Source organism: Chrysemys picta, chromosome 8 (genome assembly GCF_011386835.1).
Source record: "Chrysemys picta bellii isolate R12L10 chromosome 8, ASM1138683v2, whole genome shotgun sequence".
NCBI classification, from domain to species: Eukaryota; Metazoa; Chordata; order Testudines; family Emydidae; genus Chrysemys; species Chrysemys picta.
The window spans coordinates 48,208,781-48,222,570 of NC_088798.1; the positions used below are offsets into that span (position 1 = coordinate 48,208,781).

Consider the following 13,790-nt stretch of genomic DNA (forward strand, 5'->3'; position numbering starts at 1 on the left):
TTTGATATGGTCTCCCACAATATTCTTGCCAGCAAGTTAAAGAAGTATGGATTGGATGAATGGACTATAAGGTGGATAGAAAGCTGGCTAGATTGTCGGGCTCAACAGATAGTGATCAACAGCTCGATATCTAGTTGGCAGCCAGTATCAAGCGGAGTGCCCCAGAGGTCAGTCCTGGGGCCGGTTTTGTTCAACATCTTTATTAATGATCTGGATGATGGGATGAATTGCACCCTTAGCAAGCTCACAGCTGACACTAAGATGTGGGGAGAGGTAGATATGCTGGAGGGTAGGGATAGGATCCAGAGTGACCTAGACAAATTAGAGGATTGGGCCACAAGAAATCTGAGGTTCAACAAGGACAAGTGCAGAGTCCTGCACTTAGGACAGAAGAATCCCCGACACCGCTACAGGCTGGGGACCGACTGGCTAAGCAGCAGTTCTGCAGAAAAGGACGTGGGGATTACAGTGAATGAGAAGCTGGATATGAGTCAGCAGTGTACCCTTGTTGCCAAGAAGGCCAACGGCATATTGGGCTGTATTAGTAGGAGCATTACCAGCAGACCAAGGGAAGTGATTATTCCCCTCTATTTGGCACTGGTGAGGCTACATCTAGAGTATTGTGTCTAGTTTTGGTCCCCCCACTACAGAAGGGATGTGAACAAATTGGAGAGAGTCCAGCAGAAGGCAACGAAAATGATTAGGGGGCTGGGGCATATGACTTAAGAGGAGAGGCTGAGGGAACTGTGGTTATTTAGTCTGGAGAAGAGAACAGTGAGGGGGGATTTGATAGCAGCCTTCAACTACCTGAAGTGGGGTTCCAAAGAGGATGGAACTAGGCTGTTCTCAGTGGTAGCAGATGACAGAACAAGAAGCAATGGTCTCAAGTTGCAGTGGGGGAGGCTTAGGTTGGATATTAGGAAACACTATTTCACTAGGAGAGTGGTGAAGCCCTGGAATGGGTTACCTAGGGAGGTGGTGGAATCTCCATCCTTAGAGGTTTTTAAGGCCCAGCTTGACAAAGCCCTGGCTGGGATGATTTAGTTGGTGTTGGTCCTGCTTTGAGCAGGGGATTGGACTAGATGACCTCCTGAGCTCTCTTCCAACCCTAATATTCTATGATTTTAGTGTAAACTCCTTTTGATCATTGCCTTCCGCTTGGTGTGTCATTACAAGTGCCTTCATTGCTCCTCACTTACATTGATAGATGGTCTTTATCACTAGTATCATAAATCTCTCTTCCCTGCTATTTATCATTTTGTAAAATTTAACATGTAAAGTGAGATGGTTTTAAAAACAATTTTTCTTAAAACAAGGAATCCTAGGGGGTAATGGGAACCTGCCTTGTGCTTCTAGGCAATGCTGTTCACTAGTGTGTGTGAAATCAACAGTGCATGCGTGCAATAAAGCATAGAAGATAAAATCTAATCTGGTTACCACTAGAGGTAAGAGATCAGTGCATTTGTCAAAAGAGATGCATGACATCCAGTAGTTAGGGTGAATAGTTGGCCAGGTGTATTACTATTTACCTGTGAGGGCAATCTGAAATCGTTTAGTGCACTTTAATACTTCTGGAAGATATCTTCTGGATTTCTTCAGGAAAGGTAAACATTTGTAAGGGGGTATTAAAATGTTGGCAGCTTAAAGAGGCGAAAGAAGATAGTGTGGTGCAAGTTTTTCTTATTTGCCAATTAATATAATTTTTAACATTACGGAAGACTTGAAGACTGAAACACAGCCTCAAAGAACAGCTTTACAGAAACAGGGCCGGCTCTAACATTTTTGCTGCCCCAGGCAAAAAAGAAGAGAGCCGCCCTGCCGTACCCCTCCCCCCGTGAGAGCCGCCGAAATCCCCGCCCCCACAGCACCATGCCGCCCGAAGCCCCCACACCCCCCGAGTGCCGCACCGCGCCAGCCCCCCCCGAGCACCACGCCGCCCAAAGCCCCGCCCTCCCCTCTGAGCACCACGCCGCCCGAAGCCCCGCCCCCCCAAGCACCATGCCGCCCAAAGCCCCCCCGAGCACTGCCCAAAGCCCCTGTCCCCCCTCCGAGCACCACGCCGCCCGAAGCCCGCCCCCCCGAGCAGCGCCTGAAGCCCCCCCCCGAGCACCGTGCCGCCCGAAGCCCCCGCCCCCGCTCCGAGCGCCGCGCCGCAGAATAAAATAAATAAATAAATCGAGCGCCGCCCTGCCCCAACGTGCCGCCCCAAGCACGTGCTTGGTCGGCTGATGCCTGAAGCCGGCCCTGTACAGAAATCTAATAAGATAGCAATCAATGGAAAAAACAATTGGTCTGAATAATTTGTGACTGAAGCTAATACAATTTGTTATGGTACCAGGGAATTTTATATAAAGATAGTTTACTTTTGTTGTAAGGTGTAATTGTACTCTTGTTTCAATTGTATGGTGCAGGAAAGCAAGTTTTGATCATCTCATATTAATGTTCAGAGAATGAGTCAAAGGATAGGCTTAATCCACCAAGGATAACATTCTTCTTGATTGTGATTTCATGACCTTTTCTTGGTAATCTGCATGTAAACATTTGCCATATTTTGGGGATAAGAGCCTTGCACTACGTGGAATAATATTCTACATCATAGTCCAAAATGTTTGTTTAAGCCTCACGTTGAGGAGCAAGGCAGAATTGGTCTATTTCATCGGGAAAGCAAGTCAGTTTTTGTAGTGATTTCCTTTAGTGTGTGTCTATAAAGCTCAGGGCTGGTTTCCTAAGAAATCTGTGTACCAAAGATGGGTTTACCACAATCGTGGTTTAAGAATAAAACAGCACTGAAGAGAGAGAGCTGTGTCAGATTACACAGGGTGATGACTTTGCCCATCATCTCCCCTCTTGTTAGTTACTAATGATGCACATGAAGTGTCTGAAAAGTTCTGTGTGGTATTCTTGTCTTTCATGTCTTAAAAATGATGGACACAACTTTTTTCTCTCCATGCAATTAGCTTTTTGCTACATGTCTGTCTTCTCCCAGCTGCCCCAAATGTTATGGAGGTGTAGTTTCCACCCTATAGTTAAAGCAGAAATTAGCTCCCTATTATGTACCTGCCAACATAAAATTTGCATTAATTGGCATAAACCAAAATTAGTTTAATGATAGAGGGCTGGTGCTTGAGCTTCTACCTTCTGTCACTGAGCAATTCACTGAGAAGTCCCACCACAGTAAGTGAGAGGGAACTGGGAGTTCCTGCATAATGAGCAGGTATTCTCATGCGGATTTATGGAAGAATGAGTGTTACTGGAAGTTGACTCCTGTCTCCCATGTCCTCTCCATCATCTTTAATTTTATCTTCCTTCTTATTGTAAAATGAGAAGGAAAGGGAGGGGAAATGGCAAGTGTAAGAGGAAGACAAAGGGGAAGAAGAAAGATAGAGTGGGAAATGTGTAAAGAACAGTTTAGATTTTAATTGGGAGAAATTAAGAGGGTCAGAGAAAAGATTTCCTGTCACCTTTCCCTCATTCTCCCCACCCTAGCAAAACACAAACTGTATCAGTTCTGCCCCTAAACAATCCGCAATTAATTCCATCACCCCAAAGCATACACAGGCTTTCCCAATTAATTCTGTACACCTTCTACATGCAAAGGCAGGATTCCCCAATTGAGTCGGATCTCCTCCCAGGCACTCAGGTGCCTCAAACTAATTCTATTATTCTCTCATACTCAATTAACTTTATAACTCAATAACAGTGTGATTTTTATCTCCAGGGGCAGGGCTGGCCCACAACATTTTGGCACCTGAGGTGGGGAGCTCAAATGATGCTTGGGCCAAAACTTTGAAAGGTCTCAATTCTGCCTTCTTCCTGTTCTATTCCTCTCATGGTACTGCTCTGCTTCCTACCCCAATAAAGGAGAACTAACAACTTAAAATGTCTTGTTTAAAAATTTTAAGTAACACTTAACTTTCAAACGCCTGAACAGCAATTGAAACTTTTCTTATCTGTATGGTAAACACTGGCATTTTTATGTGTTTGAATAATCAAAGTAGTGCTTTCCGTGCCTTCTTGGTTGCAAAGATTTGAACTGCTTCCTGAAGGTCCACAGTCTGGGCCAGTTCATGCTCTATTGAGATGGTTGCAAGGCCGACCAGCGTCTCCTGTGTCATTGTGGAGTGTAGATGTGTTTTTATTAAATTCAGTTTGGAGAAGCTGTGTTCTCCACTGGCAACCGTTACAGGAAGTGTTAGAAATATGCGCAGAGCAACAAAAGCATTTGGAAAGAGGGCGGTCATCTTATTTGTGCACATATATTCCAGAACAGCCTTTGGAGTTGATCCTGCTGAAATGTATCTTGAAAGAGCTTTCAGTTCATCACCTAAATCACTTGCATCAATATCACGCATGTCATCATGTGTCAACACTGTCTCTAGTGCCCTGCATTGCTGGTGTAGGTCTTCTTCGGGTATAGTGAGGAGTTTTGGAATAACATACAACATCCCAAATATACTGCTGTGTTCCTTGAGCTGCATGAAATGTTCTTCAACTGACTGTATTGCACAATCTAGCACCTGGTTAAATAATTCAATTTTGAATTGTTGTTTGGGGTCTCTTATGGGATTATCCCGTGCCTCGTAATCAAAATGTCGTCTTCTTCGGTGACTCTTGTATTCTTGAATGGGTGAGAAAATAGCTTCAGTGTGAAGTTCCTCTGCCAACTTCTGTGCACTCTTCAGAACATTTTGAAATCCCTCATCTAACTGGTAAGACTGTAAGTATGACTTTGCTTTGTCCAGTTGTTCCATTGCTCCAGATATATCAAGGTCAACACCTTGGATTCTCTTGCTTACAACATTTATTTCAAACAGTATGTCATGCCACAACACTAAGCCACACAGAAATTTGAAGTTATGATGTTTCTGGTGATTCCATTTCCCTCTGCCACAGTTCTCCCACGAACAGTACCTGTCATAGCATTATCCTCCATAGTGGCAACTATGGCATCATCTATGTTCTCAATTTGGTGTTTGATAGGCTTTATCGACTCCACTCGACTTTCCTATCATGTGGCACTCAGTGTTTTCAGTGTCAGAGAGGATGTTCCCAGATGTTGCTTCAAAATTTGCCATTGATGAGTTGATGCAAGAAAAATACATTAAAAAATTCAGCAGCCTCACTAGAAGCTGATGCTGCATCACTGACCACCAAGTTCAATGAATGAGAACTGCATGGGACAAAAAAAGATTGAGGGTTTAACTCTTGGATCCGTGTCTGCACTCCTCTGTTCTTTCCTCTCATGTTGGCACCATTATCGTAGCCCTGACCTCTCATGTCAGCTATCGCACTTCCCGTATCTTTCAGCTTTTTAAGAAGCACATTTGTCATACCAGCTCCTGTAGTATCATCAATGTCAATAAATTCTAGAAAATGCTTTCTGACAGTCACCATTGCAGGGACATTTTCACTAGGTTCTGTTGTTACAAAACGCACCATTAAAGTAATTTGTTCTGTATGGCTGATGTCAGGTGTGTAGTCCAAGAGTAATATCTTGCTGACTTCAAATCTGCCACAGTCTTCTGTTTGAATTTTGTTGCCAGTAACTATATGATCTCATTTTGAATTGTTTTTCCAAGGTAGTGGTGTGTGTACATTTCTTGGGTGGTGACTCTTCTTAGATGCTCCTGGAGTACAGCATCAAACTCAGCCACCAGCTCCACAATTTTAAGGAAGTTTCCATTGTTTGGCACATACAACTGATCTAAAGTGCCACACAGTGCTAGGTTTTGGGTAGCAAGCATTCTCACAATGGCAATGAGTCTTTTCAGAACATTTTGCCAGTAAAGACACTCTGATGCAATCTTCTCTTGATGCTGATCATCTATGGTGGCCTTTAACCTTAGTCTCATCTGAAGCTCTTTCCACCTATGGAATGCTCTCTGGTGATTTGCTGCCTTCTCATGGCATGCCAGATTTCTAGCCAGATTTTTCCAGCCCTTTGTTCCTTTAGAACCCAATGTGGCTGGAACATTAAATTGGAAGAGTTTGCAACAAAAACAGTATGCAGCATTCTGGGTTTTTGAGTACGTAAGCCAAGGCCTCTCCACTTTGTCACCATTGGGGATTTCATGCCAGTAATGTGTTGGATGAAAACTTCTATCTTCATTGTCTTTGGGGAACATGACATTTTTCACTTGCTTTGGCCCATGCAGTACAAGGAAGTCCCTAAGGCTACTGCTCAAGTGGGTCCACAATCCTGGATCATCTAGACTTAAGGAACTAAACTCAGCAGCAGCTGTTTCTTGCGCCTCCACCACACTCTTCTCTGATCTACACTTTTCTTCAGGAATGTGCATGGTTACATCCATTTGAGATGGAGATATGGATGCTGCAGTAGCTGCCAGGTCACCTGCACTCTGACTAACTGGAAGATCAGGCATCTCCTCACCACTCACATCCTCACTGGGGCCGGAAAGCTCACCATGAACATTTGTGTCTATGATGTCCATCTGTTTGCATTTGGAGAGGAAGATGATGTCTGTCTGTATCTGTGCAAGTTTTTTGTTGAGGTTGATGGATTTCCACTCGGTTTTTACTCACGAAAGCTTATGCCCAAATAAATCTGTTAGTCTTTAAGGTGCCACCAGACTCCTTGTTGTTTTTGTAGATACAGACTAACACGGCTACCCCCTGATATTTGTGTCTATGTATCTCAGGAGAGCTCCTTCCTGCTTAGATAGAAAAGCTTCCTTTGCTTGCTTTCTTTTTCTGAATGCTGCCCCAGAGGGACCTTTTCTTCTTTCACTCAGGACTGCTGTTCTGTGCCAGCTATAGTGGCTCTCAACACTCAATTGAAGGGGCCAAATAAGCAGGCCAGTAGCAGATATATCAGTGTCTTAAGGGCCTAACTGGCTCCTACTACTTCAGTTGAGTACCTGTTCTCCACATGTGGGTTCAGGGAAGCAGTAGGAAACAGGAAGCTCCCTGAGAAGCTGGTGTTAAACAGTCCAGGCTCCTGGGGGTGCTAGAGAGGTACATAAGAGGATCCTCCTCCTCTCTCTCCCTTCAGCTCCTGCTGCTTTCTGTTATTCTCTCTCACCTTTTCTCCTTCCTGCCTGTTGTGTTTCTTGTGCCCTCCATCCTCCAGCACAGCACTCCACCATCTTGGTGCATCTCAAGCAGAGAGAATACATATGCACCAGCAGCAGACACAATTTTCTACACCCTGGGTCCTAGTGGCATGCCCCTCCCCCCCCAGTCTGGCACCTGAGGTGGCCGCCTCAGTTTGCCTCATGGTAAGGCCAGCCCTGTCCAGGGGCTAGCCCAGGAGTGTCATTACCCACACAGCTCCTCTAATTCTGTAATTCCTGAACATACATGCACAGGCTACCTTGGTTAATTTTGCTCTTATATACACACAGAAATCTCCAATTAATCCCATGCCTTTTCACAGGGGTGGAAATCAAGGCCCACTTCCCCCCTCACTTTCTTTCTCCCTCCTGCCCTGCCCTGTTGCCCAGGCCTTGCAGGAAGGGGAGGTGGCGTAGCACACCCTTTCCCATCATTCAGGCCTCTTAAAGAGCAGGACAGCAGCCTCTTTACACTGCTTTCTAGATCCCAAACCCTTCAAGGATAGGTAGCAGCAATAGGAGGCTCTTCACCCTCCTGCCCCCAGGCTCTGGGAAGGTGGTATTAATGGAGGCCTCTTCATCCTGCTCCCACAACCCAGGCCTTGTGGCCAGTAGCAGGGAGGGTGGGGGTGTGTTCACCACCCTTCTCCCAGGCACGGTGTGGGGGCAGCAGTGGAGGATGCAGAGCTAGCAGGATCTGCTGGTCTTGGCTTGAATTGGGGAGAGGGTAGCAGCTCTGTCCTTCCTCAGGGGGTGGGGAATGGGAGTCGAGCAGCCAGTCAGAGGGGTTTTCCTTGAAGAGCTGTAGTGGGTTTGGAAAATCCACAGCCTACAGGGAATAAGAGTTTCACCACCCCTTCCCTGTACCACAGTTTCCCCAAAAATGAACCAGCCCCCCTGGAATCCAGGTTATGTTGGTGATCTGAGCCAGACATATGGGGCTAAGGGGAGAGGGAAAGGTGAAACCTATATGGGATGGTCAGGACATTGTGGGGGAAATACAGAGGAAGGAATTGGCAGGGAGACTAGAGCGGGCTGGGAATGGGTAGATAATGATTAGGGTCACATGGAGTGGCTGCCTGAACCCATGCTTCCCAACTTTCAAGGCGGGGGCGGGGGGGGGGGGGGGGAAGGGAGTTAGAGGGAGGCAGGAGGAAGGGAAGCAAGAATCTCCTGGGTTATGGCAGGGAAACTAAAGTTAAAACATAAACTCTCCATGGCAGGCACAGTTATTTTGTATGGGACCTCGATTCCCTAGGCACTACTGAAATACAAATAATAATTTATTACAATGAAGGGTAAATCTTCCCCAACGTGTAAAAATGGAGTGTAGCTGAAGTGAAGTTTTTATAGGGGAGAGGGAAAAAGGAAAAGGGTCCTCTTTTATGGTAGGGAAAAGTAAGATAAGGAACAAGGAGTCTATTAGCGTGTTAAACCAAATAAAATAGTGAGAATTGGATTAACAATGAACTCTTACATAAAATATAAGCAGGACAGAAATACCCAGGAATCTGCTTAATAGTCCTTTTCCTTGTTTTTACATGCTGCAGCTAAACTTCAGGTGGCTTCTCTGTCTATAATATATTGTTTTCCAGGAGGAGACTAAACATTGCAATAAATCTGGACAAGATGCAGGGCAAGATGGTATTGGGTTCAGAATATTATGAGAAGCAGCCTTATCTTTTGTTCCAAAATGGCTCTGTTCCTTAGCTTGATACTAGGACATAGACTACAGTTTGTTTTTTGAGGGCTAAAATAAGATGAAAGGAAAATAAGTCAATAAGAGACAGGACCAGAAAGGAGAGTGGAACAGACAATATACATGGGTGAGCTGCTGTTGCTAGGTAGTAATATTATTCCTTGGACAAAATGTAGTTGTTGCATTTGATAGGCAGCAGATGACAGATGTAGAAAAACATCACACACATGGAATGCAGTAAAGCAGAGTGGGTTTGAAACTATTTGATTACCAATACTGAGCAACAGACTGTCCATTTAGCAGCTTATACAGTGAGTAGGACAGAAATGCTATTTTAGTTAGGTAGCCCTACTCCTTCAGCAATAGGTTTCTCCTGGCTGAAAGTATCAGAGGGATAGTTGTGTTAGTCTGTATCCATAAAAACAACAAAGAGTCCGGTGGCACCTTAAAGACTAACAGATTTATTTGGGCATAAGCTTTCATGGGTAAGTTGTTTTCCTGGCTGAAAGTTTTCTCTCGTTAAATTATGAGGTCGTTGTGTTCAGTGGACACATGTCCATTAGAAGCCTGAATAAGAGTAAAATTTTCATTTGCCTTGTCAATTAATTCTATTTGGAAACAAAGGCCATGTTTTTAAAAAACTGATTTAAAAAATCCATACTTAGCCACTGAACTACTGTATTCAGAGTGGTAGCTGTTAGTCTGTATCAGCAAAAAGAACGAGGGGTATTTGTGACGCCTTAGAGACTAACAAATTTATTTGAGCATAAGCTTTCGTGGGCTAAAACCCACTTCATCGGATGCACGCAGTGGAAGATACAGTAGGAAAATATATATACACAGAACATGAAAAAATGGGTGTTGCCATACCAACTGTAACGAGGGTAATTAATTAATTAATTCGTTACAGTTGGTATGGCAACACCCATTTTTTTCATGTTCTGTGTATATACTGTATCTTCCACTGCGTGCATCCGATGAAGTGGGTTTTAGCCCAAGAAAGCTTATGCTCAAATAAATTTGTTAGTCTCTAAGGCGCCACAAGTACTCCTCGTTCTTTGAACTACTGTAGAATCTCCGAGTTACGAACATCAGAGTTACAAACTGACCAGTCAGCCACTTATCTCATTTGGAACCAGTTCACAATCAGGCAGCAGCATAGACACGCCCCCCTTCTCGTCCCCCCAAAAGCAAATACAGTACAGTACTGTGTTAAATGTAAATTACTTAAAAAAAAAAAAAGAAACAGTGTTTTTCTTCTGCATAGTAAAGTTTCAAAGCCAAATTAAGTCAATGTTGAGTTGTAAACTTTTGAAAGAACAACCATAATGTTTTGTTCGGAGTTACAAACATTTGAGAGTTATGAACAATCTCCATTCCCAAGGTGTTTGTAACTCTGAGGTTCTATTGCAAGTGGCCTGATTTTAAGAAAGGGCAGAATTTCCAGTAGTCCCACTGAAATCATGTTCTGTGCCTAGTCATGATGCCGACTGCTAAACTCAAGTCTGTAGGAGCTACTGGATAGTCAGTGCTTCTGAGAAACAGGCCAATACATTAGGTGCTGGATTTAGGAGCCTAATTTTTGGCACCTATTTTTGAAAACATTGGCCTGCATGTCCACAAGTATAAAAAAACAAGCCATTATCACTTGACAGCTGCCTCATTAAAATACAGTAGTGCATCATATATCCCATGTCCTATCCTCTGTTTAGAAAACAAAGATGGGCCTGAGCTGTGGAGTTTTGATCTGGATCTGTATTACCTCGAAGTTCAAGTGGAGTTAGATCAGGGTTCTGCTTTGGGATCATCTCTCATTTAGAATTCAGCTACGATCATTGGCAGGCCCTTTTTTTGTTTTCCATTTTTGATCAGTAGAGAGGCACGGACCTTGTGATTACGAATGTTCAACCACTTAGAGAAATGACAGATAGTTGTTCTCCTGCCACAGACAGAGTATGGACAGAAAAGTTCTCTTTGTTTAACAAATCTGATGTAATGGCTTTCAAGCTTTTTGTTTGCTAGCTATGGGGCTATAACTCATGGCTTTTGCAAATGCATGTTTACCAATGCAAAAAGCATTCATTTAAAAAGGGAAGTTGCATTTGCAAATAAAAAAGATGGCATTGTTCTTTTTCACATGGCAGGACTAAAAAGACAGCTATGATTACTTCATTACACCCTGTGTATAGCATGAGCAACATATCAGTCTATGGAAGTAATAGTTTGTGTTTTCCTTGCTTCAAAAAGGCTTTCAGTATTTCAGATTTCATAACGAAACTGAAAACTTTCAGAAAAATGTACAAATCTATGAAAACTGCATAATTATGATCTCCAACACTTTTTTTTAAGCGGGTGCACTTTCACTTAACTATAACCCAAAAGAACATCATGATGTTCATGATTCAGTGCTTCAGGGAAGGGGGGGGGGAATAAAAAACAGGGCAAGAGCATCAGCAAGATGAGTAACTTCAGAATAATCAGTAAAATCTGAGTATCGGAGGGGTAACCGTGTTAGTCTGGATCTGTAAAAAGCAACAGAGAGTCCTGTGGCACCTTTAAGACTAACAGATGTATTGGAGCATAAGCTTTCGTGGGTGAATACCCACTTCGTCAGACGCATGTAATGGAAATTTCCAGAGGCAGGATAAATATGCAGGCAAGAATCAGTCTGGAGATACCGAGGTTAGTTCAGTCAGGGAGGGTGAGGTCCTCTTCTAGCAATTGAGGTGTGAACACCAAGGGAGGAGAAACTGCTTCTGTAGTTGGATAGCCATTCACAGTCTTTGTTTAATCCTGATCTGATGGCGTCAAATTTGCAAATGAACTGAGGCTCAGCAGTTTCTCTTTGGAGTCTGGTCCTGAAGTTTTTTTGCTGTAAGATGGCTACCTTTACATCTGCTATTGTGTGGTCAGGGAGGTTGAAGTGTTCTCCTACAGGTTTTTGTATATTGGCTGTATCATGTTCGTGGGGGTGCTGGGGCAAAAAGAGAGTCTCCGAGATAGGACAGACTCTTCTGCTAGTTGAGTGTGTAGCTGGATAAATTGACAAAAATATATCCATTAGACAGTCATGCGGTCCGGTTAGGACAATCATTGGGACTGAGAGCAGGCAGAATTTAGAAATGCTATAGGCTTAAGCGCTTGAGTGAGAGTTTTCCACATAGGAAAGTTAATGCAGTGAAGCCAAACCTTGGAAGTTTCAATTAGAGCTGTTTCCCCCCCTGCCCCGATGAACACTTCATCACATTTGATTCCAAGGTTAGCAGCATAGATAGTATCTTCTAATTGGAATGCAAACTCAGTATTGTTAAAGTCCAACTTTGAAATTTGCAGTGTTTGAAATGAGGCAAAATTTGTCTGGCACTAGTTTGAGTGACGTTCAGTATGCCAGACCTCACAAAACTGGATCTGATCCATGGAAAGCAAAGCTATTGGTTTCCAGACACCAGGTTGCTCCAAACATTTATTTTTAATATTTTTGATCCTGTTTTTTTCCTCCTCATATTTGTGTTTCACATTATTCTTTGACAGAGGCTTGATTGTAACTTTTTCCATAACTGCTCAAGAAATTAACGAGGGGAGTAGGGAGACACGTTACTAGAGGGACAGATTGTACTGGTTGCTCAGTAATTTATTAAAGCAATAAAGCGCAGCAGGGCTTGTGAAGCTGATCCCTAGAGTGTGACTGGCAGGTTTCCCCAGTGCCATACAAGAGATTTCCTACATATACTCTCAAAATTCAGTTACTGCTCTTTACCTAAGAAATCCCTTAGCATGAAACTTCTTTTTTTAAGGATGATAACTTTAGGAAGAGGGATACATTCACCTCCCTGTGCTAGCCTTGTTAACTGTGCTGGGGTGGGGTGGAGGGTATTCATTTGAAAGAAGGCAATTCAAGGCATACATTGAACAAGGATATCTTCCCCGCTGGCTCCTAGCTGCCATAGACATGTCCTTTCTTCAGCTGGCACATTTTGAGTTGCACTGGCTGGCAACGTGGCCCCCTCTGTAGGGGTTATGCCATATTCCTTATATGACTCCTGGTGGACCTTAGTGCAGACCATGGCACAGATGCCAACATAAATGGTGTAAATTTGGCACAAAGATATTAGATTCATTTTTTTTTGTATTTTAAAAGCAACAAAAAATAAACTTCCAAAGTAGAAAGATTGTAAAAGATTACATATTTAAGAGCTCTAACATGTTGGGCAAGTCCCCAAATGATGTTTGGAATGTAAATTAGGAAAGTACCAAGCTTAGATGAGTCAGAAATAATTTTTTATTGATTATTATATCAATGAATGTGTGGGGACTATAAAAAAGGTTGAGTTTGTGTGCTTTAAATATAGCATGAGCAACAGAGAGGCCTTCATTTTCTCATATGGACTTGTAACTGGAACATCTTTGCATATGGTAGGTATTATTAAGTGTTCATGGCATTCTTCTGTAGGAGAAATGTAATAGACATCCACCTGTTGCTTGCACTTGCAGCTCCCTTTTCCAGATTCCACCATCTCCTGCATACGGGTGATACAAATTATCTATATGAAGTATCTGAAATAAATAATAAAGAATTATTTAAATGCCAGCATCAGTTTGAAAATCACACATTCTGAAAATGCTGTACTTTCTGAGTTTATAACACCTAAGATAACTGGAACAGAAAGCAGTTAGGGTTGTTTTTTGTGATTTTTGTTTTTTGCTTGTTTACTTTTTGCATTGAAGTAAATACAAAGCAGAAATGGTGAAACTGTCATACACAAAGTGGTGACAATCAGTTTCTTCCTTGCTGAATATTCTTATAGGTTGCCCAATGAAGTCAATAATAAGGCTCCTGTTGACTATAAATGTATATTAGATCAGGCCCATAGATGTCAACAGGAGAAAGCAGGCCGTATGCATTTTTATGAAAGGGTTAAAAAAATAAGGCATAGTATTTAAAGAGAGTTTTATTAGAACCTGGAATTTTTTTGAAGTTAGTCATTTTTAAAAATAGTCAGATTGACAACATATCTCTA

General features: G+C 42.9%; 1 long non-coding RNA gene across 1 annotated transcript in view; it reads left to right on the forward strand.

The window, feature by feature from the left end:
* Positions 1-13,790, forward strand: part of LOC135973055 (uncharacterized) — a 65,396-nt gene that overhangs the window by 19,369 nt on the left and 32,237 nt on the right. The gene's annotated exons all lie outside the window — the stretch shown is intronic.